At 44.7% G+C, this 22864-nt stretch overlaps 1 long non-coding RNA gene across 8 annotated transcripts in view; it reads left to right on the top strand.

Moving 5' to 3' along the window:
• The window catches only part of LOC103351346 (uncharacterized), a 103100-nt gene that overhangs the window by 78251 nt on the left and 1985 nt on the right, over positions 1-22864 (top strand). For 4 of the 8 annotated variants that reach the window (XR_016217507.1, XR_016217498.1, XR_016217487.1 and 1 more), the window contains 4 exons: positions 8121-8324; positions 17567-17619; positions 20725-21109; positions 22716-22799. This is a non-coding gene — a long non-coding RNA (uncharacterized LOC103351346). The remainder of the gene's footprint in view (positions 1-8120; positions 8325-17566; positions 17620-20724; positions 21110-22715; positions 22800-22864) is intronic. The other 4 variants (XR_016217516.1, XR_016217490.1, XR_016217489.1 and 1 more) reach the window with 4 other exon arrangements.

The raw sequence follows: 22864 nt of genomic DNA, 5'->3' as shown, positions 1-22864 counted from the left end.
CACCCATTCAGCCTTTGATCCTAATTTTGCATGTATATAATTTGAAGAGAAAAAAGTGTAGTTTGTGTACTTGTATATGGCTTTCTTCAGTTTAGTATATTTGTAGTGTTGTTTTTTTTTTTTTTTTTTTTTTTGACAGGCAGAGTGGACAGTGAGAGAGACAGAGAGAAAGGTCTTCCTTTGCCGTTGGTTCACCCTCCAATGGCCGCTGCGGCCGGCGCACCGTGCTGATCTTAAGGCAGGAGCCTGGTGTTTATCCTGGTCTCCCACGGGGTGCAGGGCCATCCTCCACTGCACTCCCTGGCCACAGCAGAGAGCTGGCCTGGAAGAGGGGCAACCGGGACAGAATCCGGTGCCCCGACTGGGACTAGAACCCGTGTGCTGGCACCGCAAGGCGGAGGATTAGCCTAGTGAGCCGCGGCGCCAGCCTTTGTAGTGTTCTTAAACATGAGATGTTTCTCACTGTGCCAGAGGCTAATTAGGTTCCTGGGAGAATGAGGAAAGGTAATTTTTAAATTTCCATGCTTGTTAATGATGAATTTTACTTTTTGTTTCTGTATTCCAGGACAGAATACAGTATCTCTGCTATCTTGGGCCCTATTTTTTGAAGTCAGAGTATTAGATGATTTTTGTGGGTGGGACAGAGCAAACCAACTATTACTTTCAAATACTGAATGTAGATTAAAAGATATCTCATATCCATTGGGAAGAAAGATTGTAAGTGTATATCAATCACTTAAAGGATTCTGTACTTTTTTTTTTTTAGTTTAGTTTACTGGGGCTGGGGCTGTGATATAATAGGTTAAGCATCCACCTGCGGCACTGGCATCCCATATGGGAGCAAGTTCAAATCCTGGCTGCTCCTCTTCCCATCCAGATCCCCACTAATGGCCTGGGAAAGCCGTGGAAGATGGACCAAGTGCTTGGGCCCCAGCACCAATGTGGGAGACCCAGAAGAAACTCCTGGCTTCAGATCAGCGCAGCTCTGGCCATTGTAGCCATTTGGGGAGTGAACCAGCATATGGAAGACTTCCCTTTCTGTTTCTCCATCTACTGTAACTGCCTCTGAAATAAGTAACTAAATCTTTTTTTTAAAAAAGTGTTTTTTTTAAAGATTTACTTTATTTATTTGCAGGTCAGAATGACAAAGAGTGAGGGAGAGACAAAGGGAGAACAACACTTCCATCAGCTGATTCACTTCCCAGGTGTTTGGGCTGGGCCAGGCTGAAGCCGGGAGGCAGGAGCTTTATCTGGGTCTCCCACATGGGTGCCAGGGGCCAAGCACTTGGGCCATCCTCTGCTGCTTCCCCAGGCCCATCAGCAGCAGGGAGCTGGATTGGAAGTGGAGCAGCCGCAGTTCGAACTGTTGCCCATATGAGATGCCAGTACTACGTGCAACAGCTTAACCTTTTGCACCACAGCACCGGCTCCAGGATTCTGTATCTTAAAGCTTCAAAAAAAAAAAAAAAACAAAAAACTTTTCAGATCATTTTGCTTTGTTGTCAGCCCTCTTTCTTTTTCTTTCCAGCTTTCTTCCAAATTTCTCCAGAATTTAAATGACATTTTTGTTTATTTTGGGATTTTTCCCCCAAATCATTTGCTTCAACTTTTAAAAACCATTTTTATTTGAAGTAGTGTAATAAGGACATGATTTTAGTAAGGTATTCTTGCCATATTGCATTTTTATAACAAAATTCTATGAATATTATGTTTCTGTTCTGGGGGAAACAATAGACTAGTGACCTCTTTAATCCTTACCACAAAGTGCCAGAGTGCAGTCTACAAAAATTCAGGATGTATTTTGCTATAGTTTCTTTTTCTGTTATGAACAGTCTTTAGATGATGAAGAGAGATGCATGACATGTCCTTTTTAGAAAGAATCTGAAAAGCACTTGTCTGACACTGTCATGAAACATTGTGAAAATTTTATTAGGTTGGCGAAAAAGAAATCCTCCAAGTCCCAAAATAGAATACAGCAGTTCTATATGTCTCCATTGGTCTAAAAAATTAATTTGTAAACCACTTTCATAGTTTTTTTTTAATCTAAGATCATGTTTCTGGATTTTAATTTTTTATTTTAAATATTTATTTATTTGAAAGAGTTAACACAGAGAGAAAAGGAGAGTCAGAGAGAGAGAGAGATCTTCCATCTGCTGGTTCACTTCCCACTTGGCTGCAACAGCTAGATCTGTGCCAATCTGAAGCCAGGAACTTCTTCCAGGTCTCCCATGTAGGTGCAGGTGCCCAAGGACTAGGGCCATCTTCTACCGCTTTCCCAGGCCGTAGCAGAGAGCTGGATCAGAACTGGAGCAGCTGGGACATGAACCAGCGCCCATACAGGATGCGGGCACTGCAGGTGGCAGCTTTACCTGCTACGCCACAGTGCTGGCCCCTTAAATTGTTTTTAAGGAATCTTTTTGGTATGATTTTTTTGGTAAGAAGGATCATGTTTTCAGTGAAATTGTAAAGAGTGGCCAACTTGAGCCGGCGCCGTGGCTCAATAGGCTAATCCTCCACCTTGCGGCGCCGGCACACCGGGTTCTAGTCCCAGTCGGGGCGCCGGATTCTGTCCCGGTTGCCCCTCTTCCAGGCCAGCTCTCTGCTATGGCCAGGGAGTGCAGTGGAGGATGGCCCAGGTGCTTGGGCCCTGCACCCCATGGGAGACCAGGAAAAGCACCTGGATCCTGGCTCCTGCCATCGGATCAGCGCGGTGCGCCGGCTGCAGCGGCGGCCATTGGAGGGTGAACCAACGGCAAAGGAAGACCTTTCTCTCTCTGTCTCTCTCTCTCACTGTCCACTCTGCCTATCAAAAAAAAAAAAGAGTGGCCAACTTGTTCATTTTTATTTTAGTATAGAGTGTGTGCAGTTTATAAGGGGGAAAACCGACGGGGCCATCATACTAAAGGGTTAAAATGGAGGCATTGATGATTTAAACATTTCTGTACCATTGGTTATAATTATTTTCTGATAGAATTTGATGTTATAAAGAAGTGGCTTTTTTTTTTTTTTTTGACAGGCAGAGTGGACAGTGAGAGAGACAGACAGAGAGAAAGGTCTTCCTTTGCCGTTGGTTCACCCTCCAATGGCCGCCACGGCCGGTGCACTGCACTGATCTGAAGGCAGGAGCCTGGTGTTTATCCTGGTCTCCCATGGGGTGCAGGGCCCAAGCACTTGGGCCATCCTCCACTGCACTCCCTGGCCACAGCAGAGAGCTGGCCTGGAAGAGGGGCAACCGGGACAGAATCCGGCGCCCCAACCAGGACTAGAACCCGGTGTGCCGGCGCCGCAAGGCGGAGGATTAGCCTAGTGAGCCGCAGCGCTGGCCAGAAGTGGCTTATTCTTAGATAAGATTCTGTAAATGTATCAGTTCAATATTAAAAACCCTAAGGAGTGGTTTTTATCCAAACCCATTTAAAGGGAAACCAATAGTAAAATAAAATATAAAGAAACTTATTATATTCTATTTGGAGGAAGTATTCTAAAATTAAAAGAAAGTTTTTTTATAAATGCAAAAGATCTAAGATATGTAATATTGCTTTTATAAAAGATGGAAGTGTACACCCATGGTTTAACAATCCATGAAGAACAAACAGAAATGACTTTAGCTGTATTTTCTAAAAGTGGCCACAACATTGTCTCCCAGGTCATGTGCTCTTCAAAAGGTGGGAGTCTCTTTGGTTTTTTTAAGTCTCGTTGGGTACTTTGTTTGCCCAAGGGAATGTAGTGGAAGAGATAAAGTGCCAGTTCTGGGCATTGCCCTCATCTAGCTGGGCAACTCCTGCTTCCTGCCTCTTGGAGCAAACTACTGTGTAAGAAATATAGTTACTCTGAAGTTAATGTCAGGAGAAACCTAGTCATGTGAGGAGGCCTGGGAAGATGAGCTGTAGAGTGAGAGACCAAGGCAGCAGACTTGTGAGTGAAGAAGCCATTTTGGAAATGTATTCTCCAAAGTACTCTTGTTGCTAAGTAAGTAAGATGAACCCTCTAGAGGAGCCATTCCCAGTTTTTGACCCATAAAATCATAAGCAAAATAAAATGGTTTGCCTTAAGCTTCTAAGGTTTTGGGTGGTTTGTTATGCAGCAACAGAAAACTTGAACAAATAACTGGGGAAATTTTTCACATTTTATCAGAGATGACAGTGTGGGAGGATATGTGTCTAAAACTGACACGGAGATAGTATGAAAAACAGACAAGAAATGCTTAGCTCATCAACTAAGAAACAAGCAAAACCAATACCCCCAACAGAAAAATGTGTCAAGGTTATGAACAGGCAGTTTTTGGAAGAGGAAATCATAACAGGCTAACAGCATATGAAAGTTTGTTCAAACTCAGTAATTAGAGGAATTTGGATTATAAATCTCGCTTTACATGCAGCAGACTAGCAAAAATTAGAAGAATTATGCCAAACGTTAGTGGGGATGGTAGAGTAGAAACCATCGGACACTGCTGGTAAGAATGTAAAGCAGTGGAACCATTGTAAAGAACAGTCAAGTAAAATTTAGTTGAATAAATATACGTATTGTTTCTGGGTAGATGGCCTGAAGAAATTTTACACAGCTCTGTAAAGGAACACATTAGTTTTGGGTGACAGAGGCTTAGATCCAACCCAGAATTTATTACCAGAGGAATACTTGAGTAAAATGTAGTGGGTGCACATACAGTACTATGTGTCAGATAGAAGCAAAGGACTCCATATATCTACTGCACATAGTATTTTAAAAATACAGTGTTCAGGGAAAAGAGTAAAGGAATTTATAACAATAACATTTGTGCAAACTCAGATGTTTTGCAGGAAAATGTTAAGAAAGGTGTCAAATATGTTGGAATGGTTACCTGTGGGTAAGAAAGTAATTGCTGTGGGGGCAGGTATTTGGTCTAGCAGTAAAACCACTGGTTAGAATGTCCATGTCAGGCCGGCACTGTGGTGCAGCGGGTTAACACCCTGGCCTGAAGCACCAGCATCCCATTTGGGTGCCGGTTTGAAACCCGGCTGCTCCACTTCCTATCCAGCTCTCTGCTATGGCCTAGGAAAGCAGTAGAAGATGGCCCAAGTCCTTGGGCCCCTGCTCCCGTATGGAAGACCGGAAGAAGCTCCTGGCTCCTGGCTTCGGATCAGCACACCCACAGCCATTGTGGCCAATTGGGGAGTGAACCATTGGGTAGAAGATCTCTCTCTCTGCTCTCCTCTCTATAACTCTGACTTTCAAATAAATAAATAAATCTTAAAAAAAAAAAAAGAATGGCCATGTCCCAAATCAGTGCCCAACTCTGACTCCTGAATCTGGCATCCTACTAATGTGGACTCTGGGAGGCAGCTGGTGTGGTTCATGTAGTTGGATTCCTGCCTCCATGTTGGACACCTGGGGTGGGTTCCCAGCTCCTGGCTTCAGTTCTTCCACCACCCCAACCTCCATCCCTACCCAACACATACACTGTTGGCATTTAGGGAATGGACCAGTATATGGGAACTCTGTCAGGTAGCAGAAACAATAACAAATATAGTGGAGAATGAAGTAAAAGAAACTAAAATGACCAGTGATGATGGTGTGCTGTGACCGAAAGCATGTGGTTGGTCAATCAGGCTTTCTGTGCTAGATGTCTGACAGTACCCTCTTCTAAGAAAGGAAAACTATAATTCTTGAGTAATTGAAGAGAACTGAAGAGTACTTTTTTTTAAAAAAAAAACACTATACTTGGAAAAAATTTTAAATGAGGTCAGTGCTTACAAAAGTGTGGTCAAACAGGCAACCTCATATTTTGGTGAAAATGTAAATTGAGCTTTATAAGGAGTAGTATTAAGATCCTTATAAATGCAGATATCCAAGGGCCATTAGTTGCAGCAGGTTAAGCAAATGTTTGCAACACGGCATCCCATATTAGAGTGCCAGTTTAAGTCCTGGCTGCTCTGCTTCTGACCCAACACCCTGATAATGTGCCTGGTAAATCAACAGTGATGGCCCAAATACTTGGGACCCTGACACATGGAAGACCAGGCTGAAGTTGCAGGCTCCTGGCTTTGGCCTGGCTCATCCCCAGCAGACATTTTAGGAGTGAACCAGAATTTGGAGAATTTCTTTCTCTGTCTCTCTGTTTCACACACACACACTGTCTCTCTGTCTCTCTTGCTTTGCTTTCCAAATAAACCTTTAAAACATTATCATGTCCTAGCAACTCTTGTACACTGAAATTTAGGAAACAAAACCATATAAATAGCACCATTAAACATGAAATATCTAATGCACAAATTATGTGCAAGATCTATACACTGAAACTACAAAATACTGCTAAAAGAAAGTGTACCTAATGACAGATATACCATCTTCATAGATTGGAAGACTCAATATTGTTAAGAGTGCAACTTTCTTAAACTTAATCTACAGATTTCAAGTAATCCTAATGAAAATATCAGAATGCTTTTTTTTTTTTTTTTTTTCAAAATTCAGGTTGGTTCTAAAGTTTATTTGGAAAACCAGGCTCTAGAGAAACAAAGTCAAGAACAAAGCTTGAGGACTACTTGTTTTGTTTTTAAATTTTTATTTATCTGAGAGGTAGAATAACAGAAGAAGCAAGAGAAAGGTCTTCCATCCACTGGTTCACTCCCAGGATGCCCACAACTCCTGGAGCTGAGTTGATCTGAAGTCAGGAGCTGGGAGCTTCTTTCAGGTCTCCCACTTCTGCTGTCTTCTGCTTGTCCAGGCCACAGGAGGGAGCTGGATTAAAAGAGGAGTAGTTGGGACACGAACTGGCACTCATAGGGGATTCCAGCGCCACAGGTGGAGGCTTAGGCTACTATGCCACAGCTTGGTTTTTAAGACTTACTTTAAAACTATGTAATCAAAACTGTGATTTTCACATAGTGACATATATAAACTAATGGGACACAACAAACAGTGATACACATGTTCATCAAAGCATTTTAAACCAAAATGCAAAGGTAAGCCAATAGGGAAAAGATAATCTTTTCAATAAATGATGGTGAAGCTGGCGCCGTGGCTCACTAGGCTAATCCTCCGCCTTGCGGCGCCGGCACACCGGGTTCTAGTCCCAGTCGGGGCGCCGGATTCTGTCCCGGTTGCCCCTCTTCCAGGCCAGCTCTCTGCTGTGGCCAGGGAGTGCAGTGGAGGATGGCCCAAGTCCTTGGGCCCTGCACCCCATGGGAGACCAGGAGAAGTACCTGGCTCCTGCCATTGGATCAGCGTTGTGCGCCGGCCGCGGCGGCCATTGGAGGGTGAACCAACGGCAAAAAGGAAGACCTTTCTCTCTTGTCTGTCTCTCTCACTGTCCACTCTGCCTGTCAAAAAAAAAAAAATAAAAATAAAAAAAATAAAAATAAATGATGGTGGAACAGCTGAATACTCATGTGCAAAAAGATGAGCCTTTACCCTTGCTTTATAGGATAGTCACAGATTAAATGGGTCGTAAACCTAAACATGAGATAGAACTAAAAATTACAGAAGGAAACTTGAGGAAAATCTTTGTGATCTTAGATAATGCAGATTTCTTAGATAAAAAACAAAAACTAGAAATCCTGAAAGAAAAATGTAGATGAATTAGACTTCGTCAAATTAAATGAAAAAGCAAGCCATATGCTGAGAATAATATGCAAGATATCTGATAAAGGATTTCTCTCCAGGTTAGACAACCTACATAACGCTTGAGACAGCATGGCGGGTGTTTTGCCCCGTGGTTATGATGCCCACACTCCATGTCATTGTGCCTGCATTTGATAACCTGGCACTGACTCTTGATTCCAGTTTCCTTCTAACACCAGCCCTGTGAAGTAGTGATGATGGCTCAAGTAATTGGGCTTCTACTACCATCCATATGGAAAACCTGAGTTACATTCCCAGCTGCCGACTTCAACTCCTGGCTCAGCCCTAGCCATTGCAGGCAAGTGGGGGAGTGAACCAATGAACAGGAATTATATCTCTAGCTCTATATCCCTCACTTAGCGCGTGTGTGTGTCGGCCTGGCTGCCTGCCTCTCAACAAAACAACAACAACAACAACAAAAAATCCAGACAATGTAATTGAAAGAATAAACAAAAGCTTTATTATATATATGAGCCATGGAGAGCCTATGTGGGTTAGCTGATAGATTGTTTATTTCTTTAATGCAGGTTGAGACTTAACTCAAAAGCTTGCCAGTGCCAAACGCATTTTGAAGATTTGTGACTTAGAACCTACCTTACTTGCATACCTCATGAAACCACACCGCAGGCAAAAGATGAATTCCAGGCCCCAAACCACTGCCATACCAGCCCTTCAAAGCTCTCCAACCCAGAGCCTCCTTGCCATCTACTGGAGGGACATCACCCAGACATGTAAGCTCTCTCTCTGTTTCCCTATCCCCTAAAAGTCCCCTCCCTTTCTCGAGGGTGGCACCTTGTAACCATCCAGAAAGTCTTATACTATGAAGGATCCCATGCAACCCTGTCCAAGCAACACGATAAACCTGTGTGTTACTGCTTCATGTATTTCTCTTTGATCGCTGCCCCCAATCTCAAACATTCTCCAAGACTTGAACAGACACTTCACATTTTGGTTAAATAAATGCCCAATACACACTTGAAGAGGTATTCATTATCTTTACAGTAAACATAATTAATTAAATGCTAATTAACACTAATGCCACATTGTGATACCACTACGTAGTACCTAGTTTAAAAAAAAGATAATACTAAGTGGTGGTGAAGATATGGAACAACTGTAGCAAAATGTACTGTCATTTTGGAAAACAGTTTAGAAGTGTCTTACAGAAATAAATACCATATATTGGGGCCAACATTGGGCGTAGCAGGTTAAGCCACCTCCTGCAGCACCAGTATCCAATTTGGGTGCCAGTTTAAGTCCCAGCTGCTTGACTTCTGATCCCTCTCCCTGCTAATGTCCTGGAAAAGCAAGTGCTTGGGCTCTGCATCCACATGGAAGACCCAGAAGAAGCTTCTGGCTCCTGGCTTCGGCTTGCCCAGCCATGGCCTTTGTGGCCCTTTGGGGAGTGAACCAACAGATGGAAGACCTTTCTCTCTCTCTGTCTCCCCCCACCCCCCATAACTCTGGCTTTCAAATTAATAAGATAAATCTTTGAAAAAAATAAATTTCATATAACCCATAATTATGCTCTTTAACCTTGTTTACCCAAAAGAAATAAAACTTTTTTCACATAAGGACTTGTGTGTGAATGTTCATAGCTCTTTTATTCATAATAATAAAAAAATTGGAAACAAGCCAAATATTCATCAACTGAAGAGTAGACAACCAAGTAGAATGCTGATCTGGTAATAAAAAGGAACAGATTGCCAATATACACACCAGGGATTAATCTCAAAGGTGGGGCTGGTGCTGTGGCATAGTAGGCTAAGCCCCTGCCTGTGGTGCCAGCAGCCCATACGAATGCCAGTTCATGTCTCCTCTTCCGATTGGCTCCCTGTTAATAGCCTGGGAGAGCAGTAGAGGATGGCCCAAGTGCTTGAGGCCCTGCACCCATGTGGGAGACCCAGAGGAAGTACCTGGCTCCTGGCTTCGGCCTGGCAGTTGCGGCCATGTGGAGAGTAAACCAGCGGATGCAGACCTGTCTCTCTCCCTCTCTCTCTCTCCCTCTAGCTCTGCCTTTCAGTAAATAAATACATCTTAAAAAAAAAAAAATCTCAAAGGCATTGTGCTAAGTGAGAGAAGCAGCCACAAGACTACATGCTGTTTGATTCCACTTTCGTGCATTTCTAGAAAGTCTGACAGTAGCAGAATCAGTGATTTTGATTGGTGGGGGTTAAGGAGGCCCCTGACTGCCAAGAGACGTGAAGTAACTTTGGGAGATGATGGGGCTATTGTGCATCCCAGGTGTGGCTAAGTAGCTACACGCATCTGTCAAAAGTCATTGAACCACTACACCTAGAATCTGTGACTCATAAAGAATCCCTTAAAGTGAACTAACAAAACATACTCATCTTTTTTTTTTTTTTTTTTTTTTTTTTTTTTTGACAGGCAGAATGGACAGTGAGAGAGAGACAGAGAGAAAGGTCTTCCTTTGCCGTTGGTTCACCCTCCAATGGCTGCTGTGGCCAGTGCACTGCGCTGATCCGAGGAGCCAGGTGCTTCCTCCTGGTCTCCCAAGCGGGTGCAGGGCCCAAGCACTTGGGCCATCCTCCACTGCACTCCCTGGCCACAGCAGAGAGCTGGCCTGGAAGAGGGACAACCGGGACAGAATCCGGCGCTCCGACCGGGACTAGAACCCGGTGTGCCGGCGCCGCTAGGTGGAGGATTAGCCTAGTGAGCCGTGGCGCCGGCCTAAAATACTCATCTTTTAACCTATAAGTACACTTCTAAGACTTTAAATATAGATATTTATAACATTTAAATACAGGAGTTCATTTCAATGTTCTTTGTAATAGCAGGATACTCAAATGCTCAAGAATTGAATACTACTTAAATCTACCTATGGAATCTGTTGAACCATTAAAAATTATATAGAGGGGCTGGCCCATGGTGTAGAAGGTTAAGTCTCTGCTTACAGTGTCAGCATCGGTTTGAGTCCTGGCTGCTCCATTTCCAATCTAGCTTCCTGCTAATGTGCCTGGGAAGGCAGTGGAAGACGGCCTAAGTCCTTGGGCCTCTGCATCCATGTTGGGGACCAGAAGATCCGGGCTCCTGGCTTCCTCCTGGCCCAGCCCCAGTCGTTGCAACCATTTGAGGCATGAACTAGTGGATGGAAGATTTCTCTTTCTCTCTCTGTATCTCTGCCTTTAAATAAATAAATAAATTGAAGATTCTGTCCCAGTTGCCCCTCTTCCAGGCCAGCTCTCTGCTGTGGCTAGGGAGTGCAGTGGAGGATGGCCCAAGTGCTTGGGCCCTGCACCCCATGGGAGACCAGGAGAAGTACCTGGCTCCTGGCTTCGGATCAGCATGCTGCGCCGGCCGCAGCAGCCACTGGGGAGTGAACCAACGGAAAAGGAAGACCTTTCTCTCTGTCTCTCTCTCTCACTGTCCACTCTGCCTGTCAAAAAAAAAAAAAAAAAAAAAAAAAAGAAAAATAGAAATATCACCAAATAAATAAATAAACTGAAGGAAAAAAGAACAAAGAGCAGTAAAATATAAATGAAAAATTATGCATAAATCATGATTTAGAAAACCACTTACTATTTTAAGTGAAAAGGCAGATCATAAAAAGAGTGTGGACTCTAGTGTTTAGCTTTTATTTTTAAAGTGATAAGAGAATAAAAAATAAATAGTAGTTGACTATCTCAAAGATACATGAGGGTTCAATGGGATTTTTGTGATGTTATGTAAATAAGATCTGGTACTTCCATATACATGCAGTCATGTGCATGGACCACATATATGACCTAGAGCCCATAGAATTATAATAGGGCTGGGGCCGGCACTGTGGCGCAGCGGGTTAACACCCTGGCCTGAAGCACCGGCATCCCATATGGGCACTGGTTCAAGATCCGGCTGCTCCACTTCTGATCCAGCTCTCTACTATGGCCTGGGAAAGCAGTGGGAGATGGCCCAAGTCCTTGGGCCCCTCACCCACATGGGAGGCTCGGAAGAAGCTCCTGGCATCGGATCAGCTCAGCTCCGGCCATTGTGGCCAATTGGGGAGTAAACCAGCAGATGAAAGACCTATCTCTCTCTCTCTGCCTCTCCTCTCTCTGTGTAACTCTTTCAAATAAATAAATAAATAAATCTTTAAAAAAAAAAAGAATTATAATAGGGCTGAAAAATTCATAGCTGTTGTAACCTCATAGCACAGTGCATTATTCAAGTGTTTGTGGTGATGATGCTGTTAAGCCTGCACTGCCAGCTGTATGAAAGTATTGCACATGCAGTTATGAACGGTGTGTAATAAAGTGAATAAATGTTACTAGCTTGTGTATTTACTATACTATTTATCATTATCATATTACTTCTAAAATATTTAACGGGAGGTGCTGTGGCGTAACGGGTAAAGCCTCTGCCTGTAGTACCGGCATCCCATATGGGCGCTGGTTCAAGTCCTGGCTGCTCCACTTCCAATCCAGCTCTCTGCTATGCCCTAGAAAAGAAGCAGCAGGAGATGGCCCAGGTCCTTGGGCCCCTGCAACCAAAGTGGGAGACCTGGAAGAAGCTCCTGTTTCCTGGCTTCAGGTTGGCTCAGCTCCAGCCATTGTGGCCAATTGGAGAGTGAACTACTGGATGGAAGGCCTCTCTCTCTCTCTCTCTGCCTCTCCTTCTCTCTCTGTGTAATGCTGACTTTCAAATAAATAAACAAATCTTTAAAAAATAAATAAATAAATAAAGTATTTAAGAAATGTTCGCTGTAAAACACTCCCAGGCAGGCCCTTCAGGAGGAATTCCAGGGGCAGGCATTGTTATCATAGGAGATGACAATTCCATACATGTCACTGCTCCTGACAGTGGTCCCTCCCAGTGCGAAAGATGTGGAGGTGGAAGACAGTGATGTTGATGATCTTGACTCTGTGTAGGCCTAGGCTATTGTGTGTGTTTGTGTCTTAGTTTTTAACAAAACATTCTAAAAATAAAAAAAGTCTATAGAATAAAGTATCAAGAAAATATTTCTGAACAGTTATAAATGTGTTTTAAGCTAAATGTTATTACAAGAGTCAAAAAAGCTGGAAAAAAGTTTATAAAGTAAAAATGCTACAATAAACTCAGGTTCATTTATTCTGGAAGAAGCATTTCTAATGAATTCCATATAGACTGAATAGGCAGTGTTATAAAGCCTACAGTAGAGGATGGTAATGGCCTAGGCTTTTTTGTTTTTTTTAATTTATTTACTTATTTGAAAGTCAGAGTTACACAGGGAGAGGTGGAGGGGCAGAGAGAGAGAGGTCTTCCATCTGCTGGTTCACTCCCCAGTTGTCCACAATGGCCGGAGCTACGCCGATCTGAAGCCAGGAGCCAGGAGCCTCCTCTGGGTCTCCCACATGGGTACAGGGACCCAAGGATTTGAGCCATCTTCTACTGCTTTTCTAGGCCATAGCAGAGAGCTGGATTGGAAGTGGAGCAGCCAGGACTCAAACCAGTGCACATATGGGATCCCGGCACTGCAGGTGGCAGCTTTACCCACTCCGCCACAATGCTGCCTCCTGGCCTAGGCCTTAATACTCACCACTGAAGCCCCCAGAGCAACTGCCAGGTCCAGCAAGCTCCATTCATAGTAAATGCCTTCTACAAGTGTGTTTTTTTAAGTTTATTGATTTATTTGAAAGTCAGAGTTACACAGAGAGGGAGTTCTTTCATCCTCTGGTTCACTCCCCAGACGGCTGCAACAGGAGCCAGAAGCCGGGAGCTTCATCAGGATCTCCCATATGGGTGGCAGAAGTGTAAACACAAAGCCATCTTCTACTACTTTTCCAAGGACACTAGCAGGGAGCTGTATCAGAAGCAGAACAGCCGGAACATGAATTGGCACCCATATGGGGTGCTGGCATTCAGGCGGTGGCTTCACCCAATATGCCATAATACTGGCCCCTACAGGTATACCATTTCTCTCTCTCTCTCTCTCTAAATATATATATATTTAGATATAAATATATATATTTAATATATATTTAGATATATATTTAGAAAGAGAGGCAGAGGAAGAGAGTGAGCTCCTCAAGTGGCCACAATGTCCAGGGCTATGCCAAGCTGAATCTGGGGCGTGGGAACTGGGAACACAATCCAGGTCTCAGGTGCAGGTGGGGGAATCAACAACTAGACCCATCATTTGTGGCCTCCCAGGTTATGCATTAGTAGGAAGCTGGATTTGGGAGTGGAGCCACAACTCCAAACCATGCACTGTGATATGGGATGCAGGCAACTGTCAAATCAAATACCTGGCCCAGGTGTATCATTTTTTATCTTTTATGCCATTTTCAACACACCCTTTCTATTTTCTTTTTTTTTTTTTCTTCATCACTCAGAAATGTAAATGACTGGCTTTATTATTAACAGCCCTCGGGAAGCAGCTCCAGGCTGCCCAGGGACGTATCACAGGCAGCCAGGATGTTTCTGGTCCATGGCTTGTCTGTCAGTGGACAAGGCTGAGGTAGTCCGTGAACTTCTAGTGCTCTAGGGCTCCTCAGTAGGAAAATGCAACCGATCCTTTTCTGTAAGGCCACCAGGAGACTCAGAATGAGGCTTGGGGGGTTCCCAGGGGAACTGCAGGTCTAACTGGGTCTACAGGTACCTGGCCACATCGGGCACCTGCCCACCACCTCCTCACACCTGTCACCAAAAAAGCCCCTCCCACACCGCCTTCCTATTTTTTGGATATGTTTAGATGAACAAATCCATTGTGTTCTAATTGTTCTCAGTGCTCAGTACATTAACATGCTGTCCAGGTTTGTAGGCTGGAAGCCGCAAATGACAGCAGACAGCCATGGTGTGTAGCAGATGCACTCTGTATCAGGTTGCCACGACAATGAAATTGAATAATAATACATTTCCCCAGACCAACCCCCATCTTGGAACAATGTGTGACTCTACTTTCCTTCTCATGAGAAATGAATGAGATTAAAAATTTAGATCACAGGTCTTCAGCAACCAAGTAGGCCAGTCCACCATTTCCTTCTTCTGTAAAACAAGAGCTGTACCCACCCTGAGGGATGCATTGACTAATATATCCAAATCCCTGAGCTGATGCCTCCTGAGTGTTGACTCTTAAAGAAAAATCTTCCTGATACCTGTTTATACTCCAAATAAGAGCAAGCCGGTTCTGTGGCATAGTCTGTGGTGCCAGCATCCTTTATGGGTGCCAGTTCATGTCTCAGCTACTCCTCTTCTGATCCAGCTCTCTGCTTATGGTCTGGGGAAGCAGCAGAAGATGGTGCAAGTGTTTGGGCCCCTGCACCCGTGTGGGAGACCCAGAAGAAGCACCTGGTTCCTGACTTCAGGTTGACCCAGCTTCGGCAGTTGTGGCCATTTGAGGAGTGAACCAGTGGACGGAAGACCTTTCTCTCCCTCTCTTTGTCTGCAACTCTGCCTCTCAAATAAATTAAAAAAAAAAAAAAAACACACTTTTTTTTTTTAAAAGAAATACTTTGGTTCTTGGAAAGCATGTCTTTTTAACATCCCCAGTTACATAATTAAAATATCTCCTTCATGACATGACGATGATGGAGACGCTTACTTCTAAAGAGCTTGTGAAAAAATTAAAATTGAGTCTTTGGTCTCCCTCAAATCCAGACCAAAAAGAGACCCATGTTAAAGAACCTACAGAGAGGGGATGACGTGTGGCATAGCAATTAAAGCCACCATCCCATATGGGTACCAGTTCAAGTCCCAGCTGCTCCACTTCCAACCCAGCCCCCTGCTAATGCATCTGGGAAAGCAGCGGTGGATGGCACAAGTACCTGGGCCCCCGCCCCCACATGGTAGACCCACAAGAGGCTCCTGGACCCAGAAGAGGCTCCTGGCTTCAGACCAGCCCAGCTCCAGATGTTACAGCCATTTAGGGAGTGAACCAATGAATGGAAGACCTCTTTCTCTCTGTGTGTGTCTCTCCTTCTCTTTCTATAACTCTGCCTTTCACATAAATAAATAAATCTTTAAAAAAAAAAAAAGAACCTACAGAGAGTGTTCATTCATCTCCTCATTCAACACACACATCATGCACGTGTGTAACCAGATTCAGAATGTAGTGATAAACAGGAAGATCCTGAATGTAAGTACCTGAGGCTGGAGAGACGGGAAATGGAAAACAGAACCCGGAACTACTCATGTTTAATACTAGGATTCTAAAGTTTCGTTTCCAGATGATGCTACTGTCATTGCACCTGTTATTTTTTTCTCTCTCAAATTCCTCTCATGCTGGAGTCATGGGCAGTTTTTCTGTTGTGCCCAGTAAGTCATGACCATTTACTTTGTGCTGCCCCAAGAAAGCTGGTTCACCTTTGGGATAGTCACCTGTTCCTTTCTCTTTCTCTCTGCTCTTCAGAAAATGGAGCACTGTTTCATAAAGAAAACTTTGCTCATGTTTCTGGTGACTTCTTTATTTGTGGTAAACCTGGTTATTGGTTTTAGGGACTCACATTCAATTGTTCTTTGTTACTTTATTTTTATTTATTTATTTTTTTGACAGGCAGAGTGGACAGTGAGAGAGAGAGAGAGAGAGAAAGGTTTTCCTTTTCCGTTGGTTCACCCGCCAAATGGCTGCTGCGGCCGGTGAGCTGCGGCCAGTGCACTGCACTGATCCGATGGCAGGAGCCAGGTGCTTCCTCCTGGTCTCCCATGTGGGTGCAGGGCCCAAGCACTTGGGCCATCCTCCACTGCCTTCCCGGGATACAGCAGAGAGCTGGACTGGAAGAGGGGCAACCAGAACAGAATCCGGCGCCCCGACCGGGACTAGAACCTGGGGTGCCAGCGCCGCAGGCGGAGGATTAGCCTATTGAACTGCGGTGCCGGCCCTTTGTTACTTTAACTCATTACCTATGATTACAGCTGATTTAATCAGAGAATACACATTTTCCAATTTTTTCTTTCAGATGTATTTACTTATTTGAGAGGCAGAGTTACAGAGAGAGGGGTCTTCCATCCGCTGGTTCACTTACCAAGTGGATGCAATGGCTGGAGGTGGGCCTGTCCAAAGCCAGGAGCCAAGAACTTCCTCCAGGTATCCCACTTGGGTGCGGGGGCCCAAACACTCCAGCCATCTTCCACGGCTTTCTCAGGCACGTTAGCAGGGAGCTGGATCGGAAGTGGAGCAGGCAGAACTTGAACAAGTGCCATATGGGATGCTGGCACCGCAGGCGGAGGCTTAACTACTATATGCTACAGCGTCAGCTGGAGAATACACATTTTTCATGCTCCCACATTAATTCTACATTCGTACCACCTTTTCCTGTTAATCAATACATCCTCTTATTTTTTAAAGTTCTCAAATTTATGAATCTTCCCAGTGTGCATGCTTAGAAGTTTGAAAGAGAAAAAAAAGGTTATGTAGTCTATAATTTCCAGGAATGTTTGCTTCCCAGTTACTTCAAACTAAAGCACTTTAGTCACATCAACATCTGCAAAAAGACTGTTTTAAAAAACACAGTAATGGGCCGGCGCCGTGGCTCACTAGGCTAATCCTCCACCTCGTGGCACCAGCACACTGGGTTCTAGTCCCAGTCGGGGCGCCGGATTCTGTCCCGGTTGCCCCTCTTCCAGGCCAGCTCTTTGCTGTGGCCCAGGAGTGCAGTGGAGGGCTTGGGCCCTGCACCCCATGGGAGACCAGGATAAGTACCTGGCTCCTGCCATCGGATCAGCGCGGTGGGCCGGCAGCAGCGCGCCGGCCGCGGCGGCCATTGGAGGGTGAACCAACGGCAAAGGAAGACCTTTCTCTCTGTCTCTCTCTCACTGTCCACTCTGCCTGTCAAAAAAAAAAATTAATAAACCAATTAAAAAATCAAGAATATTTGGTAGTAAAAGGAACTATTATTACATCTTTAAGGGGGAAAATGATATTGTAGTGTTTTTTTTTTTTTAAGATTTATTTATTTGAAAGGCAAAATGGGAGAGAAGACACACACACACACACACACACGGTCTTCCTTTCATCTTCCTTTCACTGTTTTACTCTTTTTTTTTTTTTTTTTGACAGGTTCACTCGCCAATGGCTGCCGCGGCCAGGTGCTTCTCCTGGACTAGAACCCGGTGCGCAGGCGCTGCAAGGCGGAGGATTAGCCTAGTGAACCACGGTGCCGGCCTCACTGTTTTACTCTGCAAATGGCTGCAATAGCCAGGGCTGAGCCAGGCCAAAGCCAGGAGCCAGGAGCTCTATCTGGGTCGCCTGCATGGGTTGCAGGAGCACCAGTACTTGGGCCATGTTCCATTGCCTTTCTCTGTGTGTTAGCAGGAAGCTGGGTTGGAAGCAGAGTAGCTGGGATTGAAACTGGCCCTGTGATAAAGGATGCTGGCTTAACCCGCTGAGCCACAATGCTGCCCTTCTGATTTTGCTTTCTAAAAAGAGCTCTTACACATTCAGAGACACTTGTACCTACTGAAATACTTAGAGATGACATGGTATGTTTCTGTGGTTTACTAAAAATATTTCAGGAGAGGGGAAAGTAGATAGAGGTAAATAGGTGTGAGCTGGTAATTATGGAAGTTCTTTATGTGTAGGATTTTATTAGAGTAGTCTAATGTCTAGACTTTATTATTCTTTTTTTTTTTTTTTTTTTTGACAGGCAGAGTGGACAGTGAGAGAGAGACAGAGAGAAAGGTCTTCCTTTGCCGTTGGTTCACCCTCCAATGGCCGCTGCAGCGGGTGCGCTGCGGCCGGCGCACCGCGCTGATCCAATGGCAGGAGCCAGGTACTTCTCCTGGTCTCCCATGGGGTGCAGGGCCCAAGGACTTGGGCCATCCTCCACTGCACTCCCGGGTCACAGCAGAGAGCTGGCCTAAAAGAGGGGCAACCGGGACAGAATCCGGCGCCCTGACCGGGACTAGAACCCAGTGTGCCGGCACCGCAAGGCGGAGGATTAGCCTAGTGAGCCGCGGAGGCGCCAGCTAGACTAGTCTATATTCTTACATGTTTGAAATCATTCCTAGTAAGAATGCAAGTGTTTTTTTTAAAAGGGTTAATAATCTTATGCAAATACACTTGAAATAAACCTTGATGATCACAAGGAAGAAAGAAAAACATACAAGTGAACAAAACCTGGAAACAGGCAATTTGCAGAAGAAAATAGATAAATGCAACAGAGCATATCAAGAAATCTTCACTCTCAAAGAAACATAAATTGAAACAATGAGATACCTTTTTTTCACATGTAGAATTGACCAAAAAAAGTTCAATGATACTGTTGATGAGGATGAAATGATTCAAATGATCCATTCACTCCTAGTGGCAGTGTAGACCCAGGAGAGCTCTCATAGGTTTGTTGGTTGTCATCTTATCATTATTTGCCTCCTCATTTTACCTGTGAGCTAACTGAATGCCAGGATGTCCAAGGTCACACATCTGAGAGCTTGTTTTTATTTTACTATGAGAAAAGAAGATGGTGATGATGATGATGTACTTTGCATTATGAAGGGGATTCACAAAGTTCATGGAAGGTGAAATTAAAAGTAAGTTTATTTTAGTGCAAAATATTTCTTAAGGGCATGCATATTTTTCATAATATGCATTTCTATGAACTTTTTGAAGACCCTTGATATATATGATCAAGTGTTGTATACAATTATTTTCTGACTTTCTGAACAAAGCCCGGCTGATGCCAGCCCCTGTCAGCCACATGCTGGTCAGCCCATAGGCCTGAGACACCTTGCTGGCCTCACCTCCCACCCTTCCCTTTCTTCGCCTCCCTTGCTGTGTGCTCCAGGGAGACTACTCTTTCTTCTTCCCTGCACTCTTTAGCTTTAGTGCAGGGATGAGGTATATTCCATATGTGGGCTTTAGAAGACCTGAAAAATCACTTGGTTTCGCCCTTCCAAGGCAATACTCGAAACTCAATAAATCCATAGTTATAAATATCCAATGGCCCTTGGCAGAAAAAAGGGTTTTTCACCTCTGCTAGTGCCTTTGGCCATATTATTCCCTCAATTCCCTCAATACCTGGGTACCAGGAAAGGGGGTAGGAAGTTGTTTCCCATTGACCCCCCATTCTTTCAAAGGTTTGGGGAAGATTATTGAAATTTGCATATCACACACAAAAAAAACTAGTAGACAGAAGCCAGAGATGGGAAAATATGTTTAGAAAACCTGTGTAGGTCGCAGGAACATAGTTCACTAACTACACTTGTTTTGAAGAGAAATAACTGATATCCCAATTTTTTTAAAGATTTATTTATTTATTTGAAAGAGTTACACAGAGAGGGGAGAGGCAGAGAGACAGAAAGTCTTCCATTCGATGGTTCACTCCCCAATTGGCTGCAACGGCCGGAGCTGCGCCAATCTGAAGACATACCAAGAGCTTCTTCCGGTCTCCCGCGTGGGTGCAGGGGCCCAAGGACTTGGGCCATCTTCTACTGCTTTCCCAGGCCATAGCGGAGAGCTGGATCCAAAGTGTAGAAGCCGGGTCTCGAACCGGGGCCCATATGGGATGCCGGCACTTCAGGCCAGGGTGTTAACCCGCTGCGCCACAGCGCCGGCCCCTGGTATTCCAATTTTTAAATGTTCCCAATAAACTAGATAACATGAAGCATTTTTTTAAAAAAAATTGGTGACTCTTGAGTAAGAGTGAACATTGGGCCGGCGCCGCGGCTCACTAGGCTAATCCTCCGCCTAGCGGCGCCGGCACACCGGGTTCTAGTCCCGGTTGGGGCGCCGGATTCTGTCCCGGTTGCCCCTCTTCCAGGCCAGCTCTCTGCTGTGGCCAGGGAGTGCAGTGGAGGATGGCTCAGGTGCTTGGGCCCTGCACCCCATGGGAGACCAGGAAAAAGCACCTGGCTCCTGGCTCCTGCCATCGGATCAGCGCGGTGCGCCGGCCGCAGCATGCCGGCCGTGGCGGCCATTGGAGGGTGAACCAACGGCAAAAGGAAGACCTTTCTCTCTGTCTCTCTCTCTCACTGTCCATTCTGCCTGTCAAAAAAAAAAAAAAAAAAAAAAAAAAAGAGTGAACATTGAAGTTGGTAGACTTGGCAGATGAGGCCAAAAAACATGGGGAAGAGTAGCCAATTGTGCTTGCTTTCTTCACTGTTTTAACAGCTTGTTCTTTATTGCCTGCAGATGGCAAACAATGCAGTTTGGGCTAGATGAGATGACAGTCATGGCTTCTTTTTTTTTCTTTTTTCTTTCTTTCTTTTTTTTTTTTACAGGCAGAGTTAGACAGTGAGAGAGAAAGGTCTTCCTTCCACTGGTTCACCCCCGAGGTGGTTGCTACTGTCGGCGCACTGTGCCAATCCGAAGCCAGGAGCCAGATGTTTCCTCTTGATCTCCCATGCGGGTGCAGGGCTCAAGCACCTGGCCCATCCTCCACTGCCTTCCCGGGCCACAGCAGAGAGCTGGACCGGAAGAGGAGCAACCAGGACAGAATCCAGCGCCCCAGCTGGGACTAAAACCCAGGGTACCAGCGCCGCAGGCCTAGTGAACCGTGGCGCCAGCCATGTCATGGCTTCTTGACACTGATACACCATTTTAATTCTTGTTTCTTTCAAGGAACAACCCATAACTTTTCAACTGAGAGAAAAGGAGACCTAGTAGGTAAGTCTTGTACTTTTAAAACTGTGACTGATTTTATGTTTCAACTGCAAGTTTGCTCCTTGCCACTACCTTTTACCTTTTTCTTGTATAGTGGTAGTCCTTTCATTGATAGATGGATAGTTACTGAATATTGAATGGCTACTGAATATTGAAAGGGCTACAGCGATGAGTAAGACAAACAGGCCTTTATAGAGCTCCAGGTAAGGTTGGGGACAAGCATATGTACAAACCCTGGTGTAGGGTGGACTTTGGTGTTTTTGAGTTCTGCAAAGAGGGCTTTTAGGGGCTGGAAACTAGTGAGCAAGAGAGGGACCAGAGCATGGTGCATTTCCTTAGGACACACACAGTAGTTGTTTTTTAATTGTGACCATTACAACTTACCATAGAGTAGTAATTAAAATAGCGTACTGTGTTTTTTTTTTAAAGATTTATTTATTTGATTTAAAGGCAGAGTTACAGAGAGGGAGAGAGGGAGAGTGTCTTCCATCTGCTGGTTCACTCCCCAGATGGCCACAATGGCTGGAGCTGCCGCGATCTGAAACCAGGAGCCAGGAGCTTCTTCCAGGTCTCCCATGCGGGTGAGGGGCCCAAGGACTTGGGCCATCTTCTACTGGTTTCCCAGGCCATAGCAGAGAGCTGGATTGGAAGTAGAGCAGCTGGGACTTGAATTGTCGCCCATATAGGATGCTGGCACTGCAGGTGGTGGCTCTACCCACTATGCCACAGTGCCGGCCCCTTGAAATTTTTTTTTTTTGAAAGAAAAACATATGAGTAAAGACAGTAAATCTTTCTAAAGTAAACATTCAGATAAAGAAAAATGTCACCAGAAATTCTCCTATGTTGGGGCTGGCATTGTAGCCCAGTGGGTTAAGCCACCACCTGCAATACCGGCATCCCATGTGAGCTATTGTTACAGTCCTGCTTGCTCCACTTCTGATCTATCTTCCTGCTAATGTGCCTGTGAAGATGCTTGGGTTCCTGCCACCTACCTAGGAGACCCAGATGGAATTCCTGGCTTCTGCCTTTGGCCATTACTGCCATTTGGGAAGTGAACCAGTGGATGGAAATTCTCTCTCTAATTCTGCCTTAAAAAATCTTTTAAAAATTTAAAAAAGGCAAAAAGAAAGTCTTCCATGTTATCTACCTTAAGTTTTGTATTTTTGTCTAAAAATTTGATTTGGGTAAAATATCATTTTTTAGTTTCCTTTCACCTAGTTATAAACTGGTTTGCTCAGTAAGGCATTAATTATTTTTTTAAAGATTTATTTATTTATTTGAAAGGCAGAGTTACAGAGAGGCAGAGGCAGAAAGAGATAGAGAGAGAGAGAGAGGTCTTCCATTCACTGGTTCACTTCCCGTAATGGCCAGAGCTAGGCTTATCTGAAGCCAGGATCCAGGAGCTTCTTCCAGGTCTCCCAGGTGGGTACAGGGGCCCAAGGATGCGGGCCATCTTCTCCTGCCTTCCCAGGCCATAGCAGAGAGCTGGATCGGAAGTGGAGCAGCTGGGACTTGAACACGCGCCCATATGGGATGCCGGCACTGCAGGAAGCAGCTTTACTTGCTAAGACACAGCATTGGCCCCTGTACTAATTTTTTTTTTTTTAAGTGATGGTGTTACCGCTGATTCTATCCCTGGGAACTTGTTCCATCAGCTACCGAGAATGTGGCCAATGAAAAAACAGATGAAAAGGTGATTTTAGCATAATTTATTGGAAAAACACCTGGTGGACCAGGTGGGCATCTCAGTGAAGGACT

The sequence above is a fragment of the Oryctolagus cuniculus genome, chromosome 1 (assembly GCF_051225735.1).
Source record: "Oryctolagus cuniculus isolate XC-2025 breed Fujian yellow rabbit chromosome 1, ASM5122573v1, whole genome shotgun sequence".
NCBI classification, from domain to species: domain Eukaryota; kingdom Metazoa; phylum Chordata; class Mammalia; order Lagomorpha; family Leporidae; genus Oryctolagus; species Oryctolagus cuniculus.
Note: the sequence above shows the minus strand (reverse complement) of the source record. Positions and strands in the feature narration are given on the sequence as shown.